Raw genomic sequence first — 26,439 nt, 5'->3', positions numbered from 1 at the left:
TCTTTTTAATTGTGCAAAATCTAATTTTAGTTTGAGTTCAAGTTAAATCCACACATAATATTTATGTTCAATTTAATTAACATTAATAATAATAACAATAAAAGTTCTCAATGTTTAGAGTCCTCATGAAAATTTTGTTAATGGTTCCCCGCACATTAAAGTTCATTCATCCAGCGTATCTATCTCCTTAAAAGCTCTTTTATTGCATGGTTTGCTTGCACATTGTGCAGCCACACATGGTCATTAGCTTCTCTTTCAGAGGCCCTGCCAGTTTTACAAATATGAAATCCTCTTGGCTTAAAAAATGGTCATACAAATAGTTGTAACTGGCATTGTGTGCCATTTGAGGTTAGCAGATTAAAAGAGGTATTTTGTGATAACAACAAAGTTTTTTGCAATATTAAACCATCTATATTACAATGCCAAAAATTGTTTTTTAATTTTTGAAGCTAAACTTGAACTAGTGAAGTATGCCTTTCAGTTGCAGTCAAATAGCAGCTTTTCCTGAGTAGCTGCCTTTCCCCACCTTCTCCACAAGAACAGACTATGGTCAGTTTTACTCATGAAAGGTGTCTTGTAAGCCTGCTACAGTTACTAAAAACAACTAATGCTACTCCTTAACAGTAAAGTGCCTCGAGATGACTATGTGGTGAATTGGCGCAATAAAATAGTTGAATTGAGTTGAATTTAAAAAGTCCTTCCTCTGTATACCATACATACTGTTATTAACTATTTGCTAAGTAGTGAGACATTTCAATTGCCTGTTCTGACTATCTAGTAAATATTATACCAATATTGTTGGTAAAGAGGATCTTGAAAGTTGAAAGAAAGCAAGTATGTGTGGAAAGCAGCTCCTATATGTACAGTACATTGGTTTGGGAGGTTTAATTTTGAGTTTGCATGTTCTCCCTTTGTCTTTGTGGATTTCCTTTCTTAGTCCAAATAAACAAATTGAAAAGTTTAGAAAATTGTTGAAAGTTAAGTTTTAACTTAAAGGGTTAGTTTGATTAGCAGATCCACAGTAGCTATGGATGGATGGAAAGACAAATGAATGAGCTGCAGCAGTTTCAGGGTCCTGTTTTTGTGCATGCTTGGTCAATTTCACACATATGACTCACTGGGCCTATAATAATGCAATATTAAATAGTATAATTCTCACAAATAACATCAAACAATACATATATGAACACAACAACAAAGATACAACAATAAGTATTTAATTGTCATTGATCAAACTCATAGTCTCAGCCTGATTTTGAATTTGGACCTGCCTTTTTCGACTATTGAAAAACCTGATACAAATGTACAAGTCTTGATTATCCACCTCCATTAGAGATAGATGATATTTTCTCATAACTTGAGTGTGTTAAAATGTGGTGTTGTGTGGTAGGAATGAAAACGCAGATAATCAGCAGGACTGGAAACACATCTCAAAAACCACAGCGAAGGGTAGCCAGTGCGATTTCTGTCAGTGCTCGTCTTTGTACAGCAGTGGAGATTCTAAGTATGATTAGAGAGGATGTATGAGATATTCTTTGCCTCCTCAGTGAGGCAACAACTACCACACACACACAATCCAATGTTAATCAGATAATTCTGACACATATTCAGTCTTGTCGTTAAAAATGCATCTATTTGGTTACCATGCAGAACAAATTCATAAATAAACTGTTGGCATGGCAAAGGCAGAGATAAGAATAACATTAACTTCCAATCTTAGGCTTAGGAGGGTCTTAGGCTCTGTCAGTTTTTACTTGAAGGCCTTAAGGCCAATGAGTAAAGGTTCCTTCCAGGAAAATTACTCCATTACTCAGTATCACTGTTTTCACATGTACACACATACACACTTTGTGATCCCTCTCCTGTGTTCTTCATGGCTTAGTCTTTCTCTATTAATGAGCTACTAAATTATTTCAATTAAAGTGTCACCTGTCAGTCAGAAAACTTCAGGTGATGTTTTGTAATGTGGAGCCAACATCAGAGATCCCCGAACCAAACTGTCAGAGGAATTCATTTTAATCATCTCTGTCGTGCGTGGTTGAACCCAGGGACTGAGACAATCCCTCAGCCTCCACAGATACACACACATCCTGCACTGTATTACCTCCACCGCCACTACCGACCCCCCCTCCCTTTTTCTCTACCCCCTCCCTCCCACATGTCTGCTCACTTTAATTAGCTCTGTATTAAATTAAAAGCTATATGTTGGCGTTAATTGATTTATCTGGAGACAGGGTCTATAATTACAGGTTCTCAATGGAGAGATCGTTGCTGTGACGCTAGAGGCTTTCCTCATTTCATTGTCTGTCTCGGAGAGAGACAGAGAGTGTGTATGTGTGTGTTTGTGTGTGTGTGTGTAGGCATTTATGTGTTGCCTGTGTTTGTGTGTAATCACCACTGTAAGCACAATAAACCTTGTTTGAGTCAGTCAGAGGTTAGCGAGCAGGCACCACTCCACGAACCAGGGAATAAAAGATGATGCAAATAGATGTCGTCTTGCCATAATGAAACACAATTACAGCTTTATTAGAAGATGTAATTGCTTTGTTAGAGCATCTCAATTTGTCCTTGTTGTGCTCCGTTTACTCTATACTCCATTCATCCATACTTGACCCGCCAAGTAATATGTGACACCCCCCTTCAGTTAATAATCTGGAAGCATGGCGAGTTGTCTTTATTGTCTTTCTGAACAGAAGAGCTTTCACTGGCTATGTGTTGTTTGTTCAGAAGGACAATAAGGAAGCCCAAAGGCTTTGGCTGTGTCATTGGCAATTGGTGTCTTGTAGTTTAACACACACAGACAACACTCAACCTTAAACCTACAGACACTTCCTGCAACATACAGGCTTTAATGTGGGTAGATAAATGCAGATGCACACATCCAAAACCACAAAACAGTACTCACACATTAATTCTATCTTTTACTGTAAATCTAACAAATGGGGGAGAAAATTGAAGCTGCTGCACTTCACATTTCTTTTTTCTCCTATTCTTCCTTCTAGTTCACCATATGCATCCTAATCAGAGGGCTGAGTTCTGTCTGTCTGTCAGCTGTAACACCACAGGCTGATCGAATGGCTGGCATCAGGCCTGGAGGTATAAAATGAGCCCACTGGGGCCTATAGTCTGGCTTGAGCACTAGTCAAACAGCTCCAGACATCATGGGAGAGAGAGAGAGAGATGCAGAGGCAGAGATAAGTGTGATGAGGTGAAGGCGAAAGAAAGAAACACACGATGAAAAAAGTCAGTGAATAAAAGGTGAGAGAACAAAGGAATGAGTGAGGAAGGAGAAAAAGACCGAGGCCAACTCATGTGGAGAATGAGGGAGAAAGTAAAAGAAGGGAGGAAGATGGATAGAGAGAGAAGATGAGAGATGGAGAGACATGGCTCATCTGCTTCAGCTTTCTGACTGCTGCGGGATTGCAGGATTTCCTAGGTCAGCCAGCTGTGGAAGTGAATTTTTCCCCTGCTTGTCTGCTCTTGCTCCCTCTCCCCCTTCACCGCTTTCTGGTACTTCCTCCCTCTTAGTCATCTTTTCTGACCCTTCTGTTTTTTTCCCCTGTTATGAGCAATGCATTCAATACCTATTTCGTTTCAAATGCTGTCAGGTTATACTCCCTCATCCTCATCTGTGGTACCTGTCATTATTCATATACAAACATGTCTTTCCACAGTTCAGTGTATTGATATGTTTTCTTTTTTTAAGCATGGACAAGTTCAGGTTTCACAGCATAAATGGCAAAACCACGTGTTTGCTATAAGATCCTGGCAGTGTACAGTAACAAGGCACTGTCTCACTCTAAACAACTGCAAATTCAATTTTTTTAGCATAGTTCACCTAATCTTAGTCTTGCAGACAAACAGGTGTGGATCTGGTGATAACATTACCACACAAAACTATTAGTTCCACACATCTATGCATTTGAAATATGGATTTTTCCATGTGTCTGGGACATGAGCTTCTCAGCAGTAGGTAGTTAGAGGTTTTTGCATCCTTATTGAACTCAGTACCATTCTGCGTGAAATCCTTCAGCTAGGCTCTATTAGAAAGTACTGCCTGGATAATAAAAGTCTCTCCAAGACTTTTTTCTCTGAGAGCGAGTGCTTCAGACAAGAATGAGAATAGCTGCCTTTGAATGTTGAAGTACTTCGAAGAAAGAATAACCAGTAAATTACTGCAAGTTATCCTCTATACCTTTTGGGGAAGTAGTTTTCTGCTTTTGACACTTTGAAATTCAGGAGCAGAAGGTCACAGATTGCACCCAGAGATATAAGGTCACAGCTATTAACTTTAGCTCTTATGGGTAATGGAAGGAGCACTGCTAACGCTAAACATGTCAAAAAAATTGGAGAGTGTACAAACTCCACACAGTAAGGCCCGACTCAGGTTTCTCCAATGACCTTTTGGCTGTGTGCTAACCAATAAAAATAATATTGTTAAAATTTCGTGAAAAATTCTTCTCTGTATTCATAAAAATGTAATGCCAAGTAGCCTAAGGTCCCACTGAGTAAAGCTGTAAGCTCATGACAAGTGGTTAGTCTCAGTCATTTGATATCTGGCTCGCTGTCAAAACCCAAAGAAATCTCCCCATCTAGAGTTACAGTTTGCCAGCCTGCCCTATCCCTCTCTCTCCTCCTTTGGATGGATGGACAACAGATTAGGCCTTCCTCCACCACAGTATGTTATATTCCATCCTGTGCTAAGTGACCTATGATTAATTGCACATTATTAACTCAAATGAGATTTTTCTCCAGATACGTAGGCGTCGATAATGTCTGATTTCTCTTTAATAGGCCACTTCTGACAGTATTCATAATGTGCCATTTGCCCTGATCCCTCCCTAATGTATTCCCGCTTTGTGAAAATTTCACTAATTTAGAGGTGGGGGGAAATGGGCCAAAGGGAACAGCAGATCAGGAGATGATTCTCCGTTCGCTTAGTTAGCCCACGGGCACAGGCCAATGCCTTTGGGGATGGAGGAAGAGTTGTTTCATGTGTGAAATCCCTGTTGAGTTACTCTGTGAATTTGCAGGGTATTACCAGATATTTTAGAGAATATTCTGCGTATTGATAGATTACTGTATTGCTGGTATCCTTGTTGTGCATATGGGCAGTATTAATGACTTGGAGTGATATACATGCAGTGATGCAGAACAGGACAGCTACAATTTAAATATAACAACTCTGGCATATTGCTACTTAAGTAACATATAACATAATAGGTAACTTCCTACTTAGTATAACATCAAGTATTGTAAATACTTTATTAAACTTGCCATACATGTGTAATTGACCATTTTCATTACAAATTACAAGTCATTTGGCAGACACTTATATCCAAAGCGACTCACAAGTAAAGAACGCATACCAGGAGCAACAAGGTGTTTTTCCTACTTTGACGTGTCCAGGAGGAACCGAGAGTCAAACCACTGACCCTGTTGTTCATGAACAACTGCTCTGCCAACTAAGCTACAACTACTAATACCTTCTCAGTGACTAGGCTGTCTAATCTCACCCAAACCCATACACACAATATCTCTAAGATGATGTGCTTGTCACTGTCACACACACTCCACTTTAACACTTTATTTTCCACCTTTGTTAATCTTCCTCTTTCCTGTTTGCTGTAGTCATAAACCTATACACTCTAAATCTCCAAAAGAGGTGTCCACACAAGACTGAGTTTATCTCATATTTGGTAGAACACCCAACACACAGACACACACAGACAAACCAACACAGACACATGTGTTTTCCCATCTGTCCACTTGAACATCTTTAATCCCCCTTCTTTCTCTGTTAGTGTGCTTTTGAGTTGTGTCTCTGTGTATATGTCTGTGTGATTTGTGTGAGTACACGTGTATGTATGTGCATTGTGAAAAGCAGCAGGGTTTATCTTCTGCCTCTGTGTGACGTGGCGCAAACAAAGGCAGTGTCCACGCAGCCCCAGTCTGTGCTGCAGCAGAACTGTAAACAATGTACCATTACAAAGGGAAAACCTTCACTGCCTCCCTGCCTGTGTAAATCCTACTGCTTTCACTACCTAACATCAGGAGAGAAATTCACACTTGTATGCTGTCTGCTGGTGTTTACTGGGGGAAAGACAGATTGTCAGTGAGAGAGGGAGGCAGACACACATAGAAGGAGAGAGGGAAGACATATTACTTAAGTCATATAGAAATTGCAGTGCAATATGCAGGAGCTGATGTTTATGACTGTTCAGATAGTCATAACCACAGCAGGCGGTGATGGTAATAATGCTGTGTTGACATTAGCCCAGGTGGGAATATGTCAGAGTTGCATCACCACCACCTAATTGCCACTTCCTATTGTTGTGTAATTAATGGTTAATTAGGAATCTTGCTTCAGTCAGCAGTGGGGTCATTAAGAGAGGTGTTGCAAGCACCATCAACAAATGCTACCTTTATGAATGCAAATTGAGCTGTTTTTTTCCCTGTACCCTCTTTTGTCCTTGTGCCACCAAGCATAAGCAGTGAGCTCACCAAGGCATCCATCTTGAACTAGATGTCGGGTGCTAAAGGATTGAACCGGGACAAGGTTTCTCTTGTGCACCTCAGTTTTTGTCTCTTTGTCTCTCTTTCTTCTTCCCAAGGCACCTCAGATGTGGTTTATTATGTGCTCTAGGTTGTTATTTGGAGATGGATTCCCTATGCCACCGTGCTGTCAGACTACAACCTATGGAGAAAGGAAAGGAGGGGTAAGAGGGCATAGATGGGATTGTGGTGGGGGGGTTACAGTCATTGGAGAATGCAGTGTGTGTGTGTGTATAGTGGTGTAAAGCACAGTTGGGGGAGGAGATGCAGAAATGAGGAGAGCATGCAGCGTGCAGCTGGAAGAGGCAGAGATGAGTGCAGGCATGAAATTGGCACCGCACCGTCCAACACCCTAATGCCACTACCCCCACCCCCCCAGTCCCAACCTACACCCCTTTTGTCCTCCTCCTCCAGCCTGATCAACTGAGGAATGGACTATGTCTCCCAACTATAGCCTTAGTGGGTGTATTGGTATACTTAAATTATGTGGCACTGTATAAGTTATATGTATATATACAGTATATATTCATATAACTTGCTCTTTGCCCCTACTACAGAGTGATCATAACTCACCTTAATTGTATTTGGTAGGTGGTGTTCAGATGTAGAGTGCATTGTGAAATGTGGCTGAGAGCGTGACAGAGCAGTAATAGGGGTGAGGGCAAAGTACTGGAAGGAGGGAAGTGATCAACCTATTGGCCCCTGAAAACACACGTTATACATTTAGGGTAGACGCACATTCTCACATGCACACGCACAACCTCAGCTAGCATGAAAACCCACCCCTGAATATACACTAATCTTGGCGCATGAGCATCAAGGGTGGCATACACGCAAAACACAGCATGTCTCAAAGTCAAACACACACATACAGCCTCTGCACACATTTTCTTGGGCTGTCTGTGTATAGCTGAAGTCCTTGTGACATCTCAGTCCAGATTACAAGTGACTCTGTGCACAGTGAAAATGCTCCTTACATGTATTTATACTGCAACTTCAGACATGCACAAACACACCCACACACTCTCTTCCGGTTTTTCCTCCTGGACAGCCTTGTTAATCAGTGTCATAGTAAATCAGAGACCTGTGGTGTGAAGGTGGGGAGCATAATAAGCTCATTTGGCCGATGAGAAGGTTTTCTCTGTTGCTTGTTGACTGATCTCATGTAATTAAAGCAGCAGCCTCAACTGTGCTGTGTATCCCCTGCCAGTCCTCTATTGTCACTCCATTAGTAAATAACTTGGACAACCTGCATTTGGGTAGACACACACCAAAGGAAGCCAGTATGAAGCTAATAAACTGTGTTGGTAGTCTATTGGTGAAACTATTATGAGATATTTATGTGAACATGCCCAAGGCAGGAAGATGAAAAGGTATGGCACATAACAACAGTTTAACTCATGTATTGCTGTGGTAAGAGTAGATTACCCAATGTGAAACATCCAAAGAATAACTGAATCCTATAGCCACGTACTTTTTAAAATAGACAAGCTTTTCACTTTGAAAACTGGCATCATTTTGGTGAAAATTGGTAAAACCAATGTATTTTAGCTTAAGCAAGACCATAACTGATATTTTTTTCAAAAGCTCTATAGTTTTTAGAGCGACACTATTCCCACAAAGCAAATGGTAGACAGACACAGTTACCAACTGGTAAACACACTGAAGCCTGAGTGTTGTTTACTGTGCCGATTAAAGGAGTCCATGTATTTAGGTATTTCAAATCTTCTTAGACAGAGTGTTTGTAACCAAACCGGGTTATACAATTCTGGAGTTTTCCAACAGCAACTGTTTTATCTGACTGTGACACTTTTGAGGTAGAAATACAGCATTTGTGTCATAAAAGTCATCCGCTGGGAATATAAACATAGATGTATGTGATCATCTGCTAAATGCAATTCAGCAACTGTTTGTCACACCAACTTAAAAAGAGATAATGTGTTAAAGTTGTGTCGACAACATCTTTATACTGCCCTCACATGGCAGGTGGGATAAACGACTGAGGAGGATAATATCATCGTTTTCATAGTTTTCCATGGGTATTGACACACCCCTAAACTCTGTCTGATGATAAACTAGTAACTACTTGACAGATAATGGAACTTGAAAATTGCCTAAATATTATAAATTCAAGACTTTTAATGTGTTTCCATCTAAGATTCTATCCAAGCGAATTCAAAATGTAGTTTATTTGAATTTTTTTCTTTTTTCCCATATTGTCTTTATTGATTCCCTCTCGCATCTTCAGACTTTCTTTTTTTGTCATGTGTTTCGCATTTCTGGTGCGTTGATGAAAACCAGATGATGCTAACATACCACACGTTAAGCATGCTTCCATCTCCTCCTCCTCCTCCTTCATCCATCCCTTGATGGTCAAAAGAAGGAAGGTAATTCTGGCCAGATCCTACTACACACCTTCAATTTGTCTTTTGCGGCTCCCCCCCTCCCTTTCTCCTCCTCATTCTACTCCTCTCCTCTCCTTTCTGCACTACCTCCCGCTTCCCTCCCTTTGCATGTGTCCTTCTCTCCATCTATCTTTTGCTCTCTCTCTGTCACTCACCCTCTCTTTCTCTCTCCCTCCTCCCTGTCTCTCTATCGTTCCCTCGCTCCTGGTGCAAGGTGATGGAGGCGGGTGTGTGTGGGTTTCCGAAAGCACGCCTCAGGGATTATACAGCCCTCTCGCATGAAAGATTCATGATGCTTGCGAGTGTGTGTGTGTGTCTGCGCATGTATGTGTGTCACTCAAGCTCAGGCACTGACTCGAAAAAGGGAACAAGGAGAGACAGAGAAAAAAGGAAAGAGAGTAGGGGGGATGGAGGGTACAGAGTGTGAGACAAATTGACGGTGCACAGCAGGGCTAACTCTCCAGGCTGTGATTATACCCCTGGCTTCTTTGCACACGCTTTTAGGCGCCATCTTTGTCACGCCTGTCTTGCAGAAATGACCAATGACAAAAGTTTGCAACAGAAATATGCATGTGCACATTGTCTGGTGGAAAGCAAATATCTAAAGATGTAATGATTTTTTATACATTCTCTGTTAAACTGAAACTCGAGAAAAGTTTCTGACACACATGGTAAAGGCCATGACAATGTGAGTGGACCCACTGAAAACCAACCCAAAAAGAAACTCCATCAAGACTGCTCAGGTCCTGAGCTGGGTTTTGGTTGCTCCGAAAGACGACCTGTGAAAACCAGGTCAGGCCACTGACATAGCCTGCAGTGCTGATAGGCAGCAGAAACATGTCACTAAAAACTGATTCAAGGTCAAAACAGGTGTTTAAAGGTTGCAAAAGGCAAAAGGTTGCCTAGATGTGGTTGTATTTAGAGGTGCTGGTCAGATAATTTATAATCCAGAACTTTTTTTTTCAGTAATAAGTCCATGAGAACACTAACTACACAGGGGTTTATAATGTCTTTCAAGATTACACCTGAACTTAGCATCATTATCCCTACTGTGGTAGCAACTCACATTGACAGAAATGTTGTTGTTTTTTTTAAGCAGTACAAAACATTTTGAAATTGATCTGTAGTGTGGAAAAAAGAGGGAGACTGCAACAGGAGATTTAGAGTTAAGAAGGTTGCAGAACTAAAAACACTTCACTTTTCCCTTGTCCTTATGTCCCCTCACTCTCTGTATGTTTCTCATTCTCTTACTTTTTGCCAGGTTCTTGCCTGGAAAGACCGTCTGGCACAATAAGCAGCATTTGCTATGAGCTTCAAAGCCAAAGGAAGTGTGTCACTGCCAAGTGTCTGTTGGGGTAGGACAACTCTATTCATGTGCCTTCACCTTGGCAGTCTCTCTATGAACAGAGAAAGTGGAGGCACAGTAGTGGTGTGTGCGTGTGCGTGTGTGTGAGTGTGTATCTGTGTTTATCCAAACCTCACTGGGTGCTCTAATAGCCCCTTGCAGGGCTGTTCCCTCTTCATCTATCCAGCATCTTCAAACACATTGCATTACTGATGGTTTTGATTGCATTTTAGATTTAAAGAGTGCTGGTGGGGAGAGCAAAAAAGACAGACATGATCAGGGATAGGGAGTAAAAGAAATGGTGACAGAGCGAAAGAGATGGTTGAGTATGAGGGAGCATAGGAAAAGAGGAAGGGTAGATCAACTAGAGAGACAAATGGACAGACAGCCAGAGAGGATCAGAGAGAGAGAGTTTAAAAAGGGACAGACAGTGAGAAAAGGGGAAACAGGAAAAACAGAGTGGAAAAGCCCCTGGGGAAGCGTATTATACGGCCGTTACACCCCTCTGGTGCAGCAGCGAATAGGAGAAGCTGAGTACCCACTATTCCAGTGACCTTGGAGGTCAGCTGGAGGAAAGCAGCATTAATCAAACTGACGCCCCGGCTGAGGCAGATGATAGCAGGCAGCAGTGCTCACAACAACCCCCTCTCCATCCACTTTCACACACCCACCCACCCATTAAAAGTCCGTCCAACCCTTCTCACATATATTATTTGCCTTCTTCCTCTGACTTCTTTTATTTACCATTTTTCTCTTTCTGTTGCTTTTTCTCTTTCTTTTCTGTCAATTCCTTTTCATCACCCACACTCTAAACCCTTTCTCCAGATACAAATAGTAAATTAACCCATCTCCACCCTGTGTTAATGGACTTCTAAACATCAGCCTCTGCCTGTGGATATGCCACCAACATTTGCATTGGATATGGGATTGAATTAGATGCCTTCTGGCCACTCGCAGACATGTGGATATTGATTTGCTTGTTTTGTTTTCTGTGTTCTATGTGTACATATCTTGTAGAAATGGCTGGATGTTTGTCACGTACATGCAGAGGTATGTGAAAAATGACCTCAGATATTGGCCTATTCATTTGGCCTTTATCCTGTCCTTTCTACTAACGTCAAATGCAGATGTAAATACAGAAGCAATCATTATTGTTGCAACACTGCACAGTGCTGGCCGATGAGGATAGAGGCAATCCAGTTTCTGAACTGCTAAAGCATCTACCTGTGCTGTTTCTAGCACAGCACGTCCGGGACTCAAATTTACTGTTTTAACCTTCTTCCCTCCCCACTCTACTACCAACCAACCAGCAGAAAATCAAGTCAACAAGCAAGTGTGTCCATGTAGTGGCTCTCAGCATCAGTCAATAGAAACCAATCAATACACACAGGGCTGTTACTGAATAAGGTGTGTGTGTGTGAGAGGGAGAGAGGGAGAGAGAGAGAGGAGAGAGGGAGACATATGGCTGTGTTTGGGTTGGGGATGGTCATAGCCAGGCTGGGTTAATCTGTAACCGCTTGTCTGTGCTGATGATAGTATTGATCTGGTGAAGATCGTATGAAGGTCAGTGGGCTGCCTCGAAGATGATAATACACTGTCTATTCTTTCACTGCCAGTAGATAACAGCTTATACTACTTCATTTCTAAAATACACATCAAATATCAGAGTGGAGGGCTTATGAAGAGCAAAAGCCGGAGGCAGAAATATTTATGTACTGCAAAAGTTAAGGTGGACAATATGTTTGCATCCATGTTTTGAGTGACAAGAAAGTGGAACAATTCACACATGCAACTGCTAAAAAAAGTGAAACCTATGATTTAAGTTTTGTTTTCTTTCTTTCTTTTTTTTGATTGACACTTCTAAAACCTTCCCTCTCTGCAGGTCACTATCATCATTTCAGAATGATGAAACAGAACTAGGCTTGTTAGCACTTAATTATTCATTTGAATCCATAAAAGAAATCAATTAAGCTTAAGTGTGCAATAAATCTGATTAACCAGTCAGTTCCCAAAACACCATAAAATCCACGCAGGTCTTATACCCTGGTAATGAGTTTGCAAGTGGGGAGGGGGAATGGGCTAATAAGTGAGGGTGCTCACCAACAAACACACATGCACGAGCACACACACACAGATGCACACAAACCTTGATATACAAACCAGTACTGTGGTTGTGCATTTTTTAGGGGGTGATAATTTGATGTATTAGCTATAGGGGATAAAAGATAAGCAGGGATTAATGTATGCTAATACTAAGGTCTGCAGCTTGTAACAAAATAAAGCAAGGTCATCAGAAAAAGGCGCACTTGTAATTAATAGATGAATTCATTACAAAAACAATGACTCAGTTCAGAAACACCATTGACAAGATAAGGAATTTGAAATGAAAACAGAAACATTAATGTTAATGTGTTGACAATGACAGCCACTAAATTCAACCTTGAGATGCTGTTAATGCAGTGTGTGTCCATTTGATTGGGCAAATCTGTCGGCCCCTTTTCCGCCATCGCTGTATCATTCCTTATTATTCTGTGACACACTCATTTGCTGTCGCTCTCCCTCCCTGCCTCTATTCCAGCTTTCCTCTGTCCCCCTCTCACTCACTCCTGACCTCCCTTTCTCGCCCTCCCTCTCCTGCTGGCCTTTACCTGCTCACTTGTCTCAGGGGAAATTACCACAGCACAGAATTGCTGTCCTACTGCACTGCAAGGCTCGACTCTGCACTGCCTCCCTCCACCCCATATATGGGTATACATAAGAACACACATATACAATGACTGTAGACATTCACTCACAAACAAGCATGTGTGCACACCCATGCACAGAAAACACACATAAGCTGTATATCCTCTTTCCCATTGCCCTTTTACCAGCCATTACTATTTCTTTATGCTGTACTTCCACCATAATATATCATGTACTATACAGAAGCACAGCAGAACATTGAGGGTCAGACTCATTGTGTTGCCAAGGATTGTACTGCATTTGTGTGCAGGAAATAGACTAATTATCTACCTATATCCATTTATGAACAGAATATATAACAGTAACTGCACCCATGGTATTACATGTGTGTTTCAGTGCACAGAAGTGTATGTGTGTTTATGTTTTTCCCTACCTAATGTCGTTTACGTTCAGACCTCTTCTACTCAAGGTAATTCACACTTAAGTCTTAATGAAAGGTTATAAAAAGGCTCCTTCTTCCTCTTATGGACTACCATGCCTTCAGCTACTTTCAGTCTGTCATATTTATCATTGCAATGCTGCAGACCTTGTAGATGAGCAATGAGCAACTCAGCAGGGTTTTACCACTCTGCACTGTTATTTAATGGATAGGCACTTCAATCACATTGTTAATCAGAGAGAGAAAAACTCAAAATGAATGTTTCAAGCTCAACTGTGCTGCTCCTACTTGCAAATTTAGCATGGAAGTAGCTGGGAGAATCGCTTTGCAGCATTCTTCTTTTATGTGCACTTAGGAGATGTTTTAATTTGAATCCTTACTATGTAAGAATTATCATCATGACGTCCTTTTGCATATGTCAAGTCATGCCTTTGGAAATGTCACTTTGAGGGAAACAGCAGTAGCTCACTGTCTGCATTTTGATTACTCACATGCATAAAGTCCAGACTGCAGAGGGGGATTGTGTATTCATAATCAATACTAAAGTACTGACACCCCCAGCTCATCAGTCATTCTGCATCACATAGCAAACTAAAAATGTCTTCTTCTAGAATGTAGTGTCTAGGGAATGAGGATTTAAAATCAAGATCTGTTTTTTGACTCATGCTGTCATGAAATGTTTGGCTATTCTTCAGATCATGTTTGTTTGGTCAATTCCACAAGATTAAACGTTAAGATGGTGCATTTGGAGAAGTGCTTTGTATTTTAGAGAAAAGCAAAGTAGTAGTAAAAAAATTCATTTCATGATCCTTTAAATTTAGCTGGTAAGTCATGAAATAAAACTAATACATTTTGACTTCAAAAAGCAAATTATATACCCTGCTGGGACACTTTTAATATGTATTATGTCTGATGATTTGTCTGCCTTTTAGGAATGTGTGCAATAATTAATGTTTCTAGACAGAGGCATCCTTCCATGGGAAACATGTAGCCACTGAGCACACGCATTTTCTATGCATGTCGTCACGTAACACTCAAGTCTGTGTGTTTGTGAAGAGAGAGTTAAGTTCATGGTATGCATAAGAATCTGTGGTTTGGTATATGCACATGAATTCTTGTGTGAATCTGTGTGTGTGAGTCTGGCAGACTCCGGTAGCCTTGAAATTAAAACCTTATGTGGAACGCGGCTCATGATTGGACTGGAATTAATACAAAAGTCAGGAGAGCACATTGAAGAGAATTGGGAGAAGAGACGAGAAAAACAGAATGGCAATAGCAGGGGCTGGAGAAATGTATTGTCTGCGAGGGAAACGAGTGAGCGATTGCCTCCGCTGCGGTCCTGCAGCTCTAGTGTCTGGGCTGTTTCTTATCAGAATGTCAGGCGGATCTTTCCCATTGGCTCGATTCTGTCAGCAGTCTACTTAAATGTGAAAGCAATTAGGGAAATTGGTGGAGTCAAAGAAACATCTCCGAGACACCTTAAAGAATAGCTGTGATGAGATGAAGAGCGGATGTGAATGAGAAAGGATGTATGCTCACACACACACACACCTCTGTCTATTTTCTTCTCTTCCACATTAACACACACACTTAAGTAGGTCTCACCTTTGATGGCTAAGATCACGTCAAACCACTATTGTTATTTCAAATCTCTTTGTATGCATGGATTTCCACCTCTATCGTTGACAACTGAAAAAGATTTAAGCAAAAACTAATGTAAGGACTTCAGTTTGCATGTTTATTACTCACTCTAAGCATCAAGTGTGTTTAAAGTACAAGTACGTATTTATGTGAACACCAAATTCCTACGAACTTAGTCTGTGATCAGTGAACAACATATCACTGAAGGCGTTTCTGAAGGCATTCCCCCCTGCTCTCACCTCTCTTAACCCTGGAACATCTGCTTTCTCCATTCATACAGAGCTTGCTGATTTAATAGCTCTGGGCATCTTGCCTTGAAAAGAAAGAAAAAAAAAACCCTTGGCTGGGGCCCCTGGCTTTCTCATTTGCAGTCTCCCCAAGTGATAGTATACAGACCTGAGCTTTACTGAGAGAGTTCTCACTGGTCAGCCTTCCCATTTGTGGACCACAGCCTTGACCTGTTCCCAGTGTGTGTGCCTGTGTGTATTTGTCTGTGTGTGGAGTCGCCATTTCCATAAGAAAGGAGTGCAGAGAAAGGACAGGGGCCACATTTTCTGTCTTAGAGATAGCTGCAGACATAGTTCAAGGGGCACATGGGTGAACTCATCCATCATGCTAAGAATAGGCAAGAATTATCACCAAGTGATTTTTGACATCATGTGGTCCAGATATTTTTGACAAAGGTCATCATGGATAGAGGAAATTGCAGTGGGCCCTTTAAGAGACCTTTACGTCTGCTAAATAGAGTTCATGATGCAAGTTCCAAAGTGCTTGTCGATTTCTTCTGTGTTTCAGGAATCACATGAAGTGGAGTATTATAGCCTATTTCTATAGTATGATATATTATGTAACAGTATCCACTGGTAAGGTTGGCGGTACTACTTACTTTTCTGCTTTTGGTTTGAAACGATGAGAATTTGTCTCTTTAAGTTCTAAATGTTTCACGGTGTTTTCCAGTTGGTCACAACTATTGCTTGTTAGTCACTGGTGTTGAGCACGGAGCACACAGGTATCTGGAAGCTTTTCCTCTTAGGAGAGTGAGGGCCCTAAACCCAAAACAATTAGTTAGAAGATCTAGATGCCTATTTTGCCAATTCAACCATTTGGTACATATTCAGAAAAAATAAAGACATAAACCCAAATCTACATTCACATTTGCCTTTTTTAAAGCACACTGTTTTTGCTCCACGATCCTCCACGCCTGCCCGTCCATCCTCTGCGGACGCTCCGAGTTGTGGAGAACTGGGCGGGAGAGCCTGAGGGCGGCAGGCGGAGTTACCGACTGGTGTTTTGGTTGGTCGGGGGTGACGTATCTGGAGCCACTTCCTGGTCTGCTTGCTCCCTGGGAGGAGGAGAGCGAGACTGCGGTTTTGTTAGTTTGAACAAAATGGCTGCGAGAGCGCTGTCAACGAGAGCTGACTGACGCCTACCATGACTGTCCGCTCCGCCGTCTGGATCCACGCAGAATGTATTTTCCCGGAGTCGTTTCTCACTTTGCATTCGCGGTAGCTAGCCCGTCGCTAGTCGTCCAGCTGGCGACCTAAACAAAACCATTTCTTTTGCACTTTAAAACTAGTTGACTGGGTGGCTGGCTGAGGTCAGCTTGCGTTAATACGTGAGAAGTCATCGGTGATTTTTTTTTTTTTAACGAAAGCTGCCTGATTTCGTTGGTTTCCAAAACCTCGCATCGGTCGACGACTTGCCACCCAACCAGCTCACAAGAACTTAAAAATCTAGCTGCTGCTGAAAGTAATTTCATTCGTATTCGTTTTTTGTTGTTGTTGTTGTTGTTTTTGTTTTTAGTGGTGCTTCGTTCCCCTCCCCGCCCCCCTTGTTATATTGTGACGTTTCAACAAACAGATTTTTTGCCGAGTGTAATTTCTTTTTTATTGTTACATTTTTGCTCAAAGCATACATTACCGTACTTGCTGTGCGTATATCTGGCTGAGTGGCCGTTGTTTACCTCGGTATCTTGTCACCAAGCTGCTTCTGCAGCAGTCGGCTTATCTGCCAAGTCTGCGACTGAATCTCTGCTCCATCTCTTTACGGGTAACTTTAGAAAAGACATTGGACAATGCCTTTCTGCATAATGTTTCTGCCATGCACCCACTCTTCACTGAAAGCTGCCAAAGCTGTGGTTAGTGCAAGGTAAGTTTCAACTCATTGCTTATTTCATATATATTTTTTTAAACATTGATTTGAAAATCAAAATCGCAGCCTGTAGCGTAACGTGGGCAGATGTTAACTATAAGGTTTAATTGAGCTTTTAAAATTTTTTTTTATTGAAATTATGATGCATCCCAATGAGCCCAGTTGTTTGACTTTAATACAATAGCAAGCAAAGTTAAGGGTCTATTAAAAGTTATCCATGCTCGTTTGTGTTAGAATTTCTTTACCTTATTCATGTTGAAATCCCCACAAATAACACTGGGTTATTATGTTAATGTGACACACATTTGATTCTTATTAAACACCCAAAATGGCTTGGTGGGAGTCTTTGAATTTCTACAGGAAAGACTGAATGAGTTGCCTGATTTTGTATATTAATTATGATGAAATGCAGTTTGTATTTGAATAGGATTTACATCCAAATATTAGAAGCTTTTGGGTTATATCATAGCCCTTTCATGTTTGGCTGGAGTGGACTGGGACCCACTTTGTACATGTGAGCTTGTAATGTGAGGATTTCTTGAACGGACTGCGAACAGCGGCTCGCCTTCACCAACATGTCTCCAGTTATTAGAGAAATATTGGTGTGCAAAACAACTTCTTATGAGACAGCCTGATGGCTGACAGTCGACCCATGTATGCTTCTGTTACATGTTTTTGTTTTGGCCATTTAGCTGCAGTTTTTTAGTGTGACACAATCCTACATTTCCTGGTGGTCACTCTTCCATGGTCTTTGGATCATGTATCCTGCACACTATTGTACATTCCAATACACTAATATTGCACATTATTAAACATGGCTCACCCCCCCCACTTGGTGCGAAAGCTGGGGATTCTGATTGAACTGTCGCCTTCCATTGCATCCCCCCAATCCTGCATCTTGTCCCCAGGCACTAGAGTATAGCTTTTAATATCTCCTCCGCATGTCTTAATTGAAGTACATAATTTCCCGTTCAATTTCAAACCACTCCCCACCCCCCTCTGACATCTCTGTCACCACTGTCTTATCTCCATCGTCACACACCAGTGAGGTGATGAAATGAAAATTACATGTGAGCAGCATCGGCACACATATCTAGATTTATTTGTGTATATGCATATCTGTGTGTACACCTCAAGGACTGTTTTTGTATGTTTTGGAATGTGAGTGTGCTTTTATTGTCAATATTGGTGTCAGAATTGTATAGCGACTACACGCACAAAACACTTTTTTGCTATGGGAATTTTTGGGCATTTATGTCAAGCCCAAAACTTGGTTATTGTCTAGAGGTTGTTCCTCAGGTTGCGAGCTGCCTTCTGCATGCTTTAGACACTCAGCTGACTTACAAACACACTGAGAGAACCCTGTTCTCACCCTGGGTCAAGGGTCTTTTTTCCATATGCAATCTTATCTTTCCAAAAGGATGACAAGTGGGTGGCTGTAAAGTGTTGCAGTGCCCTTCTGTTATGTACGTACAACTAGTGAAAAGAAAGAAAGAAAGTAAGACTGAAAGTTGTTATCATTAGGCTAACCCTCCTCAGACACAAATGCTTTAGCACTACAGGTGCCACTTCAGCCCTAATGCCCTTCAGATGAGCATTAAGGCAAATTTAGAGTATGTACAGTATGGTCTTTAAGTTACCATTACGCATTTATGTGTTGCAAAGAAAATATCGGCAGTAATTAAAAAAAAAAAAACAGATATTGCATAAGCCAGAATTCAAGACTTATAGCTGGTTTTACTCTTAAGGCATGTCATGTTTTTTTTATTCCCAGGGCAAAAAGACCCAAAATGATAAACTTGGCTTCCTTCTGGGGCCAAGGTTCATGAAATTATAACACTACTTTTGCCATTTTGGCAGCATACTAGCAGGAAGCCCATAACCCATGTTGGCGCTGGATCCAACCAGGCTGTAAGCTGTTGCCATCTGCACATTGTTATGATTAGAGTTTATTGTAAAAAAGCCACAAGGACAAACCCTGACAGTAACTTCATCTGTAGCCCGTTATCACTGAAGAGGCAGGATTGTTGGTTTAAAAGGAAACTTAGTTTAAAAGGAATGGCTTACTTCCCCTTATATGAACCTGCTAGTATAAAACAATAGCTCAGTCTTTAGGTTGCTAGAATTAGCCATGTTCAGATTTAACTGGACCTGTTTGTCCTATGTCATTATATCCACCATACACATGTTGGCTCTTCTATTTTGAATTTTAACATTATTCAAGACTAAGTGGGTAAGTCCCACTTGTTGTCTATCCCTTTTCCCTGTCACTGACCTTAGCCCAGACCTGAACGTGGTGGTGACTGAGCCTGTGATTATGGGGCTTTTCAAACAACTGGCACAGTCCTAATAGATAACGATCTTAACTGCACCGCAGGGTGCTGCTCTGGTGGGGTGGGGGAGGGCTTTGACAGTACAATCAGCTGGATTCAGTGGGAGGCAGCCAAAAGCCATTACTCTCTTCCTCTGCTCTATGGATGGTTGTTTGGAAATCCAGGGGGGTAGGCTAAAGATGTGCCAGACAGTTGGGTTTATTGTAGCTATTGTACTAGATGAGGAGTGTTTGTATGGGTGTGTGAACCAGCAAAGAGGGTGGGTATGCTGACTGTGGTGTTGGCAGCAGTAATGATATGTAGCATCTGCAGTTGGATGGACATAAACTTGAAAGCAAACAGTATAAGTCTTTGACAGTTTGGAGCACCTAAAATTATTTTGACATTGATTAGTTTCCTATAGTTTAATTTTTTGTAGATGATGGTTTGCAGGATATTCAATCTTGGCTGAATTTGCCATTTAAGGTGATATCTCAAGAAAAACCTGTGATGCCATTGATGTGACTTGATGTTGTTATAAATCTTATCTGCTAGTGCTGTTAGTGATAAATTCTACACTTCTGTATTGAAAGTTTGAAAGAGTGTAAGCTTCACTCACTTTTCAAAAGGTGAAATAATAATATATAGTTTGGCAGAGGTTTTTAAGTTTATTTTTAGTTGTGTGTGAAGGGCCTGGATTTGCTTTTATACAGAAAGATAAACACCGGTTGAACCGGGTATGTCATACACTGGGTTTTTGTATAATAAAACTACAGGAAACATATTACCATGCTCTGTAGCCCCCCTCTTTGTCTTACTTGTGTGCCAAAGGAGGAGAGCAGGGGTTTAGGGGCCCCACCAGGGGTACAGCAGGGCAGGATAAGAGTAGGGGGATCGGAGAAAACGAAGCTGAAACCAGCGAACTGCTGCCTCAGAGTCTTGGCAGGGATCCAGGGGAATGTTCAATGTGCTGTGGTTTGGTGCGGGACCTCCTTTCCTCCCTCTGTTCCATGTCAGCTAATTGGTGAGATGTGATGAGAAGGAGAGAGGCATCGAATGGTAGCTGGTAGCAGAGAATATGCAGGACATCCAACCTACAATGTTCTCTTTTTTCCTGCTCCAAACATTAGGCGGCCTTACTCATTATGTAACAGGACTTAGAGCATTTACAAAGCTCTCAGTTAAGGCTGTGTAAATAGCACTAGCATGTGCTGCTTGCCTGTGCTTAGGCTATGGCTTAGGCTAGTAAGCTTAGGTCATTTCTTTGCTGTCTGGACTGTTTACTGTGTATCTTGATCTTAAGAGCTTTGATTGATCAAGCAGAACTGCTGGAAAGTATCGACAAAACATTTATTGTGGTATTTGGATTTTGACCCATTTAATTACAAAGTATAATGTCTAAAATAGAGTGATAAGCAGGATATAGCTGTATTTGAGAGACTAGATCATAGGGTAGCAGATCTTCAGTGTCAATATTCTAATATAATAAAGCTAGCTTCTTTTCCCTCTAGACGGAAAATCATTCACTCTACCTGACTGCGTTCTCTTCACTCCAACTAGAGTTTGCTATGTGTACATCTTTACTGTCATCCCTCCGGCTTTACAAAGTGTGCTGTCACTTAAACCTTTCTCTCTCTCTTCCTCTGCTTTTTCTTGTCTTGCTCGGTGTCCTTACATGAATGCAGGTTTTGTTCACACAACTAAGCACAGCACTTATTTTCTGTGTCTCTTTCAGGGTCTATGTGATTGCTTACACTGTTGACAGCCATTGAATTGTTGACTGACGTTTTGTGTGTATGTGTGGTTATATACTGGGGGGAGATTGTGTCAAAGTAACCTTAAGGCTAGTGTAGCCAAGCTCATTAGCTGATTTGTGTAAGTGTGTAGGCGTGTGTCCTTTTGATGCAGTTTCTTCTGATTCAGAGTCTTCTGATTTTGACAGTTTGAGGGTGGCAGCAAAGGCAGGAAACAGAAGTTAAAAACCTGATTGTTGTCTTACTCCTTCTAACCTACCAAACAACAGTTAATGGATGCACAGCAGATAGCTGTTGCTCTCTGTTGTGAAGCCTGTTGCTGTTTCCTAAAATGCACTACATTGATTTAATAACATCTTGGTGTAAGAAAGCAGTGCATACAGTTTTTATAATACTGAATCTTAATAAGTCAGTGTAATACTAGGAACATCTGCTATTTTATTGATCTAAATACAGGTTTGCATATGCCTTAGTTGACCTTTAGTGTATATCTTTTTATTGTAGTTAGCACTGTGTCCTTCTTTAAAAGACAACCAGCAGTTTTTGCAAGTCAAAAACATTTTGATGCAATAGACATTTTAAATTGGACATATTAAAATGCAATATTGTAATAATAGTGTTTAGGATGTGAACACCTTACATGCAAAGAATGTGTTATGGCTACTGTCCTGTGTATCTCAATTCATTTAACTAATGACATAGCCTAAAGCATGAATAGAGTTTTTTTTTTTCATCTCTTCCAAGCCTGACTCTCATGCTTAAATTGTTGACCAAAGCTATGTTTAAATGTGTCCCATTCAATCAGCTATGGTGTAATGCACAATTAATTCTAGTAAAAAGTTTAAGCAACACCTGCTTAAGGCTAATCATAAGAGACCAGCCATTGTATTACCGGTAACAGCATTTCATAACTATTCGACCTTCCGATGGGGATTCACCTCAAAGCCTCTAAACTGACATGTAGGTGCACATATAAAAAAATAATGTGTAAAATATGCTGGCGTATGCAGAACATCCACTTCCACATATGTTAATAAACATAAAGCAGTCATAAGAAAAGACAAACACAAGCACGCTCGACTTGACAGCTTCTTCTTGAATTCACTAAGCTTTAGTAATGGTGCTGGCAGGGAGCAGGTCTGCTTGGTCTTGTCCTTTGTGCTGTTTTCCTATTTAATGAGCTGCCACCGTGTTAAAGTTTCACATCGTCTTGGCGGAGGAAGCAACTAAGACACTGAGAGGAAATTTTCTGGAGGTAAACCTCAAAGCGTGTATTTATAGCACAGTTCTGACTCTCTTCACTTTTTTTCTGCATCTTGCATCCACCTTTATTGCCGTTCTCCACCCACCCATCTGCCCTCTTATAGTCCTCCGTCTACTGATTCCAGCAACCAAGAATATTCCTGCCACATTTCATTGAGCAAGTCCAGTCTAGTAGCAATAAAGCGTGTTGTATATTTTCACAATCCACTTTCCCCACCTGCTGAAAGCAAAGCTGCTATGCACAGAGTGCTTACAAACCAAGCAGCCAGTGAGAGTGTAAAGTGTGACCAAGGAATAGAAATGCACAAAAACAACACGGTTATTACTGCTTATCAACTATGGAATTTACAGGCTTGTTTTCCCCAAGTCATTCAGGTTGAGTAAACACACAAACACCTACGTATATTTGTGGAGAGTAGTTGAGGTCTGTAGCAGCATTAGTAGTTATTGAGGAATTATTCCCCAATAGGGGCAGTTCATGATAATGTTCCATGTAATGAGGCTCAGGAGAATACTGTGGCTTCTCTAATGCCACAGGAATGGGTGGCTGGTTGAATGGTCATGGTGGTGGGGAGGTGATTAACCACACTTTCTGTTCATAACCTGACCAAATCAGTTTTTTGTTTTGCTGAGATTGGGAACACCACCATGTTTGTGATAGGTGTTGTGTCTGCAGTTGGTCTGACAGCTGTTCAGAAGCTGCATGTCTTCCAGCTCTTTCCCTTTTCAAGTTCAACCTTGGTGTTTCTCTTCCTTTGTCTTCATAGTACATAACTGAGCTCCTTTTACTCCCTTTTTCATTCTTTTTCTATCACACAGGCATGGTTTCCCCTTTCCCTTTTATTTTATTCTCTTCATTTTAGAAAGTACGAAATGAATGTTCATGGGGAGTTTTTTAGTGACCCCCCTGTCTGTTCTTGTCTGCCAACCTCAATAGTGCTTCATTGATTTATTTTTTTTCCTCCAGTTCTCCAGTGAGGTTTTTTCTTCTGTCTTTCACCTCTTCCAACATAGTCTTTTCTTTCTTTCTCTGCCCTGTCTGCTTCTCCAGCGGCTGTCGTTCTTAATTGGTGTTGCTCTGCTTCTGCTTTCATCCTCCGATTGTCTCCAACCCTCCACCAACTCCACCTCCTTGTTGTCTCTCCTTCTTCTCCTCCCAGCTCCCTCTCCTCTGCATCCCTGGCGGAAAAAGACAGGCATCAGACAGGCTGCTTCTCACAATTGTGTACATCAAGCTTCCCTGTGTGTGTCTTTGTGGTTTTATTTGACTGGGTTTGTGTGTTGTGAGTTTCTAGTCTCTTCATTTCTGTGAGGCATTTTCCTGTTGTCATGCTGCCTGCTCTAAATCTGAGACCTATAGTCTCAGGATATGTGACTGTTTTGTATCCTGCTTCACAGAATTTCCCAGAGACCCAAGTTTATAGGGAATTGTGATGTTTTCTACCGAAGTCTGCATTGTAAAGAAAAGCCACTGAGTCAACGTAGGCTTCCAGGGTAGGTCAGGGTTTAAAGTTTAAGACATTGTTGTTATCAATAGAACGTTTTACTTCAAAAGGCAGGTTTGCCTGTGGGACAATTCTAGTATAATGTATTAGTTCTGTTATAAAATTGATAGTTGAATTAAAGCACTTTTTATCAATTCATCAAATACAAAGAAGTTTTGTTGTATGCTTAGCCTTAGCGCTTCATTGGAAGTGAGGTAAAGTCTAAATATCAAGGTCATAATGCCGTGTGTGTGTGTGTGTGTGTGTGTGTGTGTGTGTGTGTGTGTGTGTGTGTGTGTGTGTGTGTGTGTGTGTGTGTGTGTGTGTGTGTGTGTGTGTGTGTGTGTGTGTGTGTGTGTGTGTGTGTGTGTGTGTGTGTGTGTGTGTGTGTGTGTGTGTGTGTGTGTGTGTGTGTGTGTGTGTGTGTGTGTGTGTGTGTGTGTGTGTGTGTGTGTGTGTGTGTGAAGAAATAATGTAGACAACCAGACTGCAAGCATCTGCTAGCTTCACACACATTTGTAACTCGGGACAGTCTCAGTACAAACCCAGCTGATCATTTGAATGTGTTAGTTAACAGCTTTGTAGCTAACAAAATACAAAGACAGGTGGGAATCTTTGGCAGACTCTCCGATCGTTTTGATAGCCGTTCCCTGTGTCCATATTCAGTTCAAAAAGATCAAATAAAAAGAAAGACAGGCACGGTATTTTAGCTTTTGTGCTAAGGCTGTTTGGTTTAAAACATTGATCTTTTGGAGCTGCAAATGACACCTGACAGTTGCAGAAACTGGTTCTGATGGTTCATTACAAGAACAGAAACAAAGCAGTATTCCTCTGTGTTGTTATGTTACTACCTCTGCAGCAGTAGAGAGGAGCCTCTCTGCCTTTGGGTCACTAACAAAGAGAAACATTGTAATCCAAAATGCAGTATGAACACAAATATTTTAAAAAGGGTTATTTTCTTTGCCCCACCAGGCTTGACTGAAGCTTTGTAAAATGCTCTATTGTGTGCTGCTCATGGCTCTCTCTTTTTTTTTTTTTTTTTTTTTTTTTTTTATAAGCACCAGAGTTTGTTGCTGTACGCCATTACCATTAGTGTGATGGAGGTGGGAAATGTGTTCACAAAATCCTCCACCATCATCTGAAAAGCTCATTATCAAGTTACTGAAATCCACTCAGATATTTGCTTTTTACTGTTCTGAAGATATGACTGGATAATTGTAGTATAGAGCATGCTGTATGTCTTTGCAAGGTTACATTTTTGTATTTCTTAATCATTAGTCTATCTGTAGGGTTGATATCCAGTTGTGAAGGTAGCGTTTGGCAACAGTTAATTACAATACTTTGTGGTACTTAGTGGTACTTCTTACCGCAGGTAGATTCTGGGTATGTTGGGATCTAAGGAGCTCTAGTTTAAGAGAAGAATGAAAACCACATTGTGGGTCACTAACCCCTAAACATATTTTGCCTAATTGCACTGTCATACAGCCAGGATGGGTAAACCTGATGCTAGACGGCAGCACAGAGACACCCCAGGGTCACTGCAGAGGAGGTGCTGGTGTCAGCAGAACTGAGGGAAAGAGACAGGTAAAGATATGTGGGAGCAGCTGAGGCCAGGGTGGAATCTAACTTTAGCATTGACTGTGTCAGCTCAAAAGACAACTGTTCACTCTCACATTTCACATAACAACTGGTTTTCTACCAAGCTGCTTCCAGCAATAGAGCGCCTGGTGATTAACAACTAGTTATAAACCAGTAACTGTGTCTTGACACACAAGATGAACAGTACAAAATACTGTGAGGTGAGATGACCAGGATAAGGCAGTCTTAAGGGCAGCTTATGGGGAAATGATAAACTGAAACACAAAGTTAAAAGCAAATTTACACCCCTCATATCTCCTGTCCCTTTCTGTGCTCATTTGCTTAGAGTCAAAGCCAATACTTGTTATGCTCTGTTTTTTATTTATTTTTGTCATAGTGTTTTGGGTTCCATGCTTATGCATCTTGAGAAAGAATGGTATTACTTTCAGAGGTGGAAGTTTGTGACAGTCAGGTGTCACCATGCATTTGGATGGTTGAGGAGAACCTGATTGGCCACAAATCTGGAAAAGAATGACTGATGCTACACCGCATACTGTATACTGCACACACTAAACTTACTGCATTGAAGTTATCTACACACATACACACACACCACACATGCCTTTCCTTAGCTGCTGAGATGGCACAATGACACACACACAAAGACTATGAAAAATAGGACTCTGTAATGTGTGTATTGTGTGAATTTAAGTGAACGAGAGAGCATAGGGAAGCAAAGGATAAAGGAAAAAATGATGAGAAGAAGAGAAAATCCACAGAGAAAAAAAAGTGATTTGTGGTTGTCTCCTTCTGTTTATCTACTCTTC

At 41.1% G+C, this 26,439-nt stretch overlaps 1 protein-coding gene and 1 long non-coding RNA gene across 7 annotated transcripts in view; one reads left to right on the top strand and one right to left on the bottom strand.

Moving 5' to 3' along the window:
• Positions 1–289: 289 nt before the first annotated feature.
• LOC137123541 (uncharacterized) lies at positions 290–16,112 on the bottom strand. Of its 2 annotated transcripts, none has more exons than XR_010913862.1 (5): positions 15,957–16,112; positions 15,035–15,118; positions 12,452–12,514; positions 6,505–6,697; positions 290–1,500 (listed from the first exon to the last, which is right to left on the bottom strand). It is a non-coding gene; the product is annotated as an uncharacterized lncRNA (long non-coding RNA). The 2 variants fall into 2 exon arrangements; XR_010913863.1 differs by having other exon boundaries at positions 12,466–12,514.
• Positions 16,113–16,402: 290 nt separating this feature from the next.
• tnrc6c2 (trinucleotide repeat containing adaptor 6C2) overlaps positions 16,403–26,439 on the top strand; it is a 50,119-nt gene continuing 40,082 nt past the window's right edge. For 2 of the 5 annotated variants that reach the window (XM_067497413.1, XM_067497415.1), the window contains exon 1: positions 16,403–17,218. The gene's annotated coding sequence lies outside the window, so the exon portion shown is untranslated. The remainder of the gene's footprint in view (positions 17,219–26,439) is intronic. The other 3 variants (XM_067497417.1, XM_067497418.1, XM_067497416.1) reach the window with 2 other exon arrangements.

This window comes from Channa argus, chromosome 3 (assembly GCF_033026475.1).
Source record: "Channa argus isolate prfri chromosome 3, Channa argus male v1.0, whole genome shotgun sequence".
NCBI classification, from domain to species: Eukaryota; Metazoa; Chordata; class Actinopteri; order Anabantiformes; family Channidae; genus Channa; species Channa argus.
The sequence above is the reverse complement of the archived record's forward strand: the minus strand, read 5'-3'. Positions and strand labels throughout refer to the sequence as shown.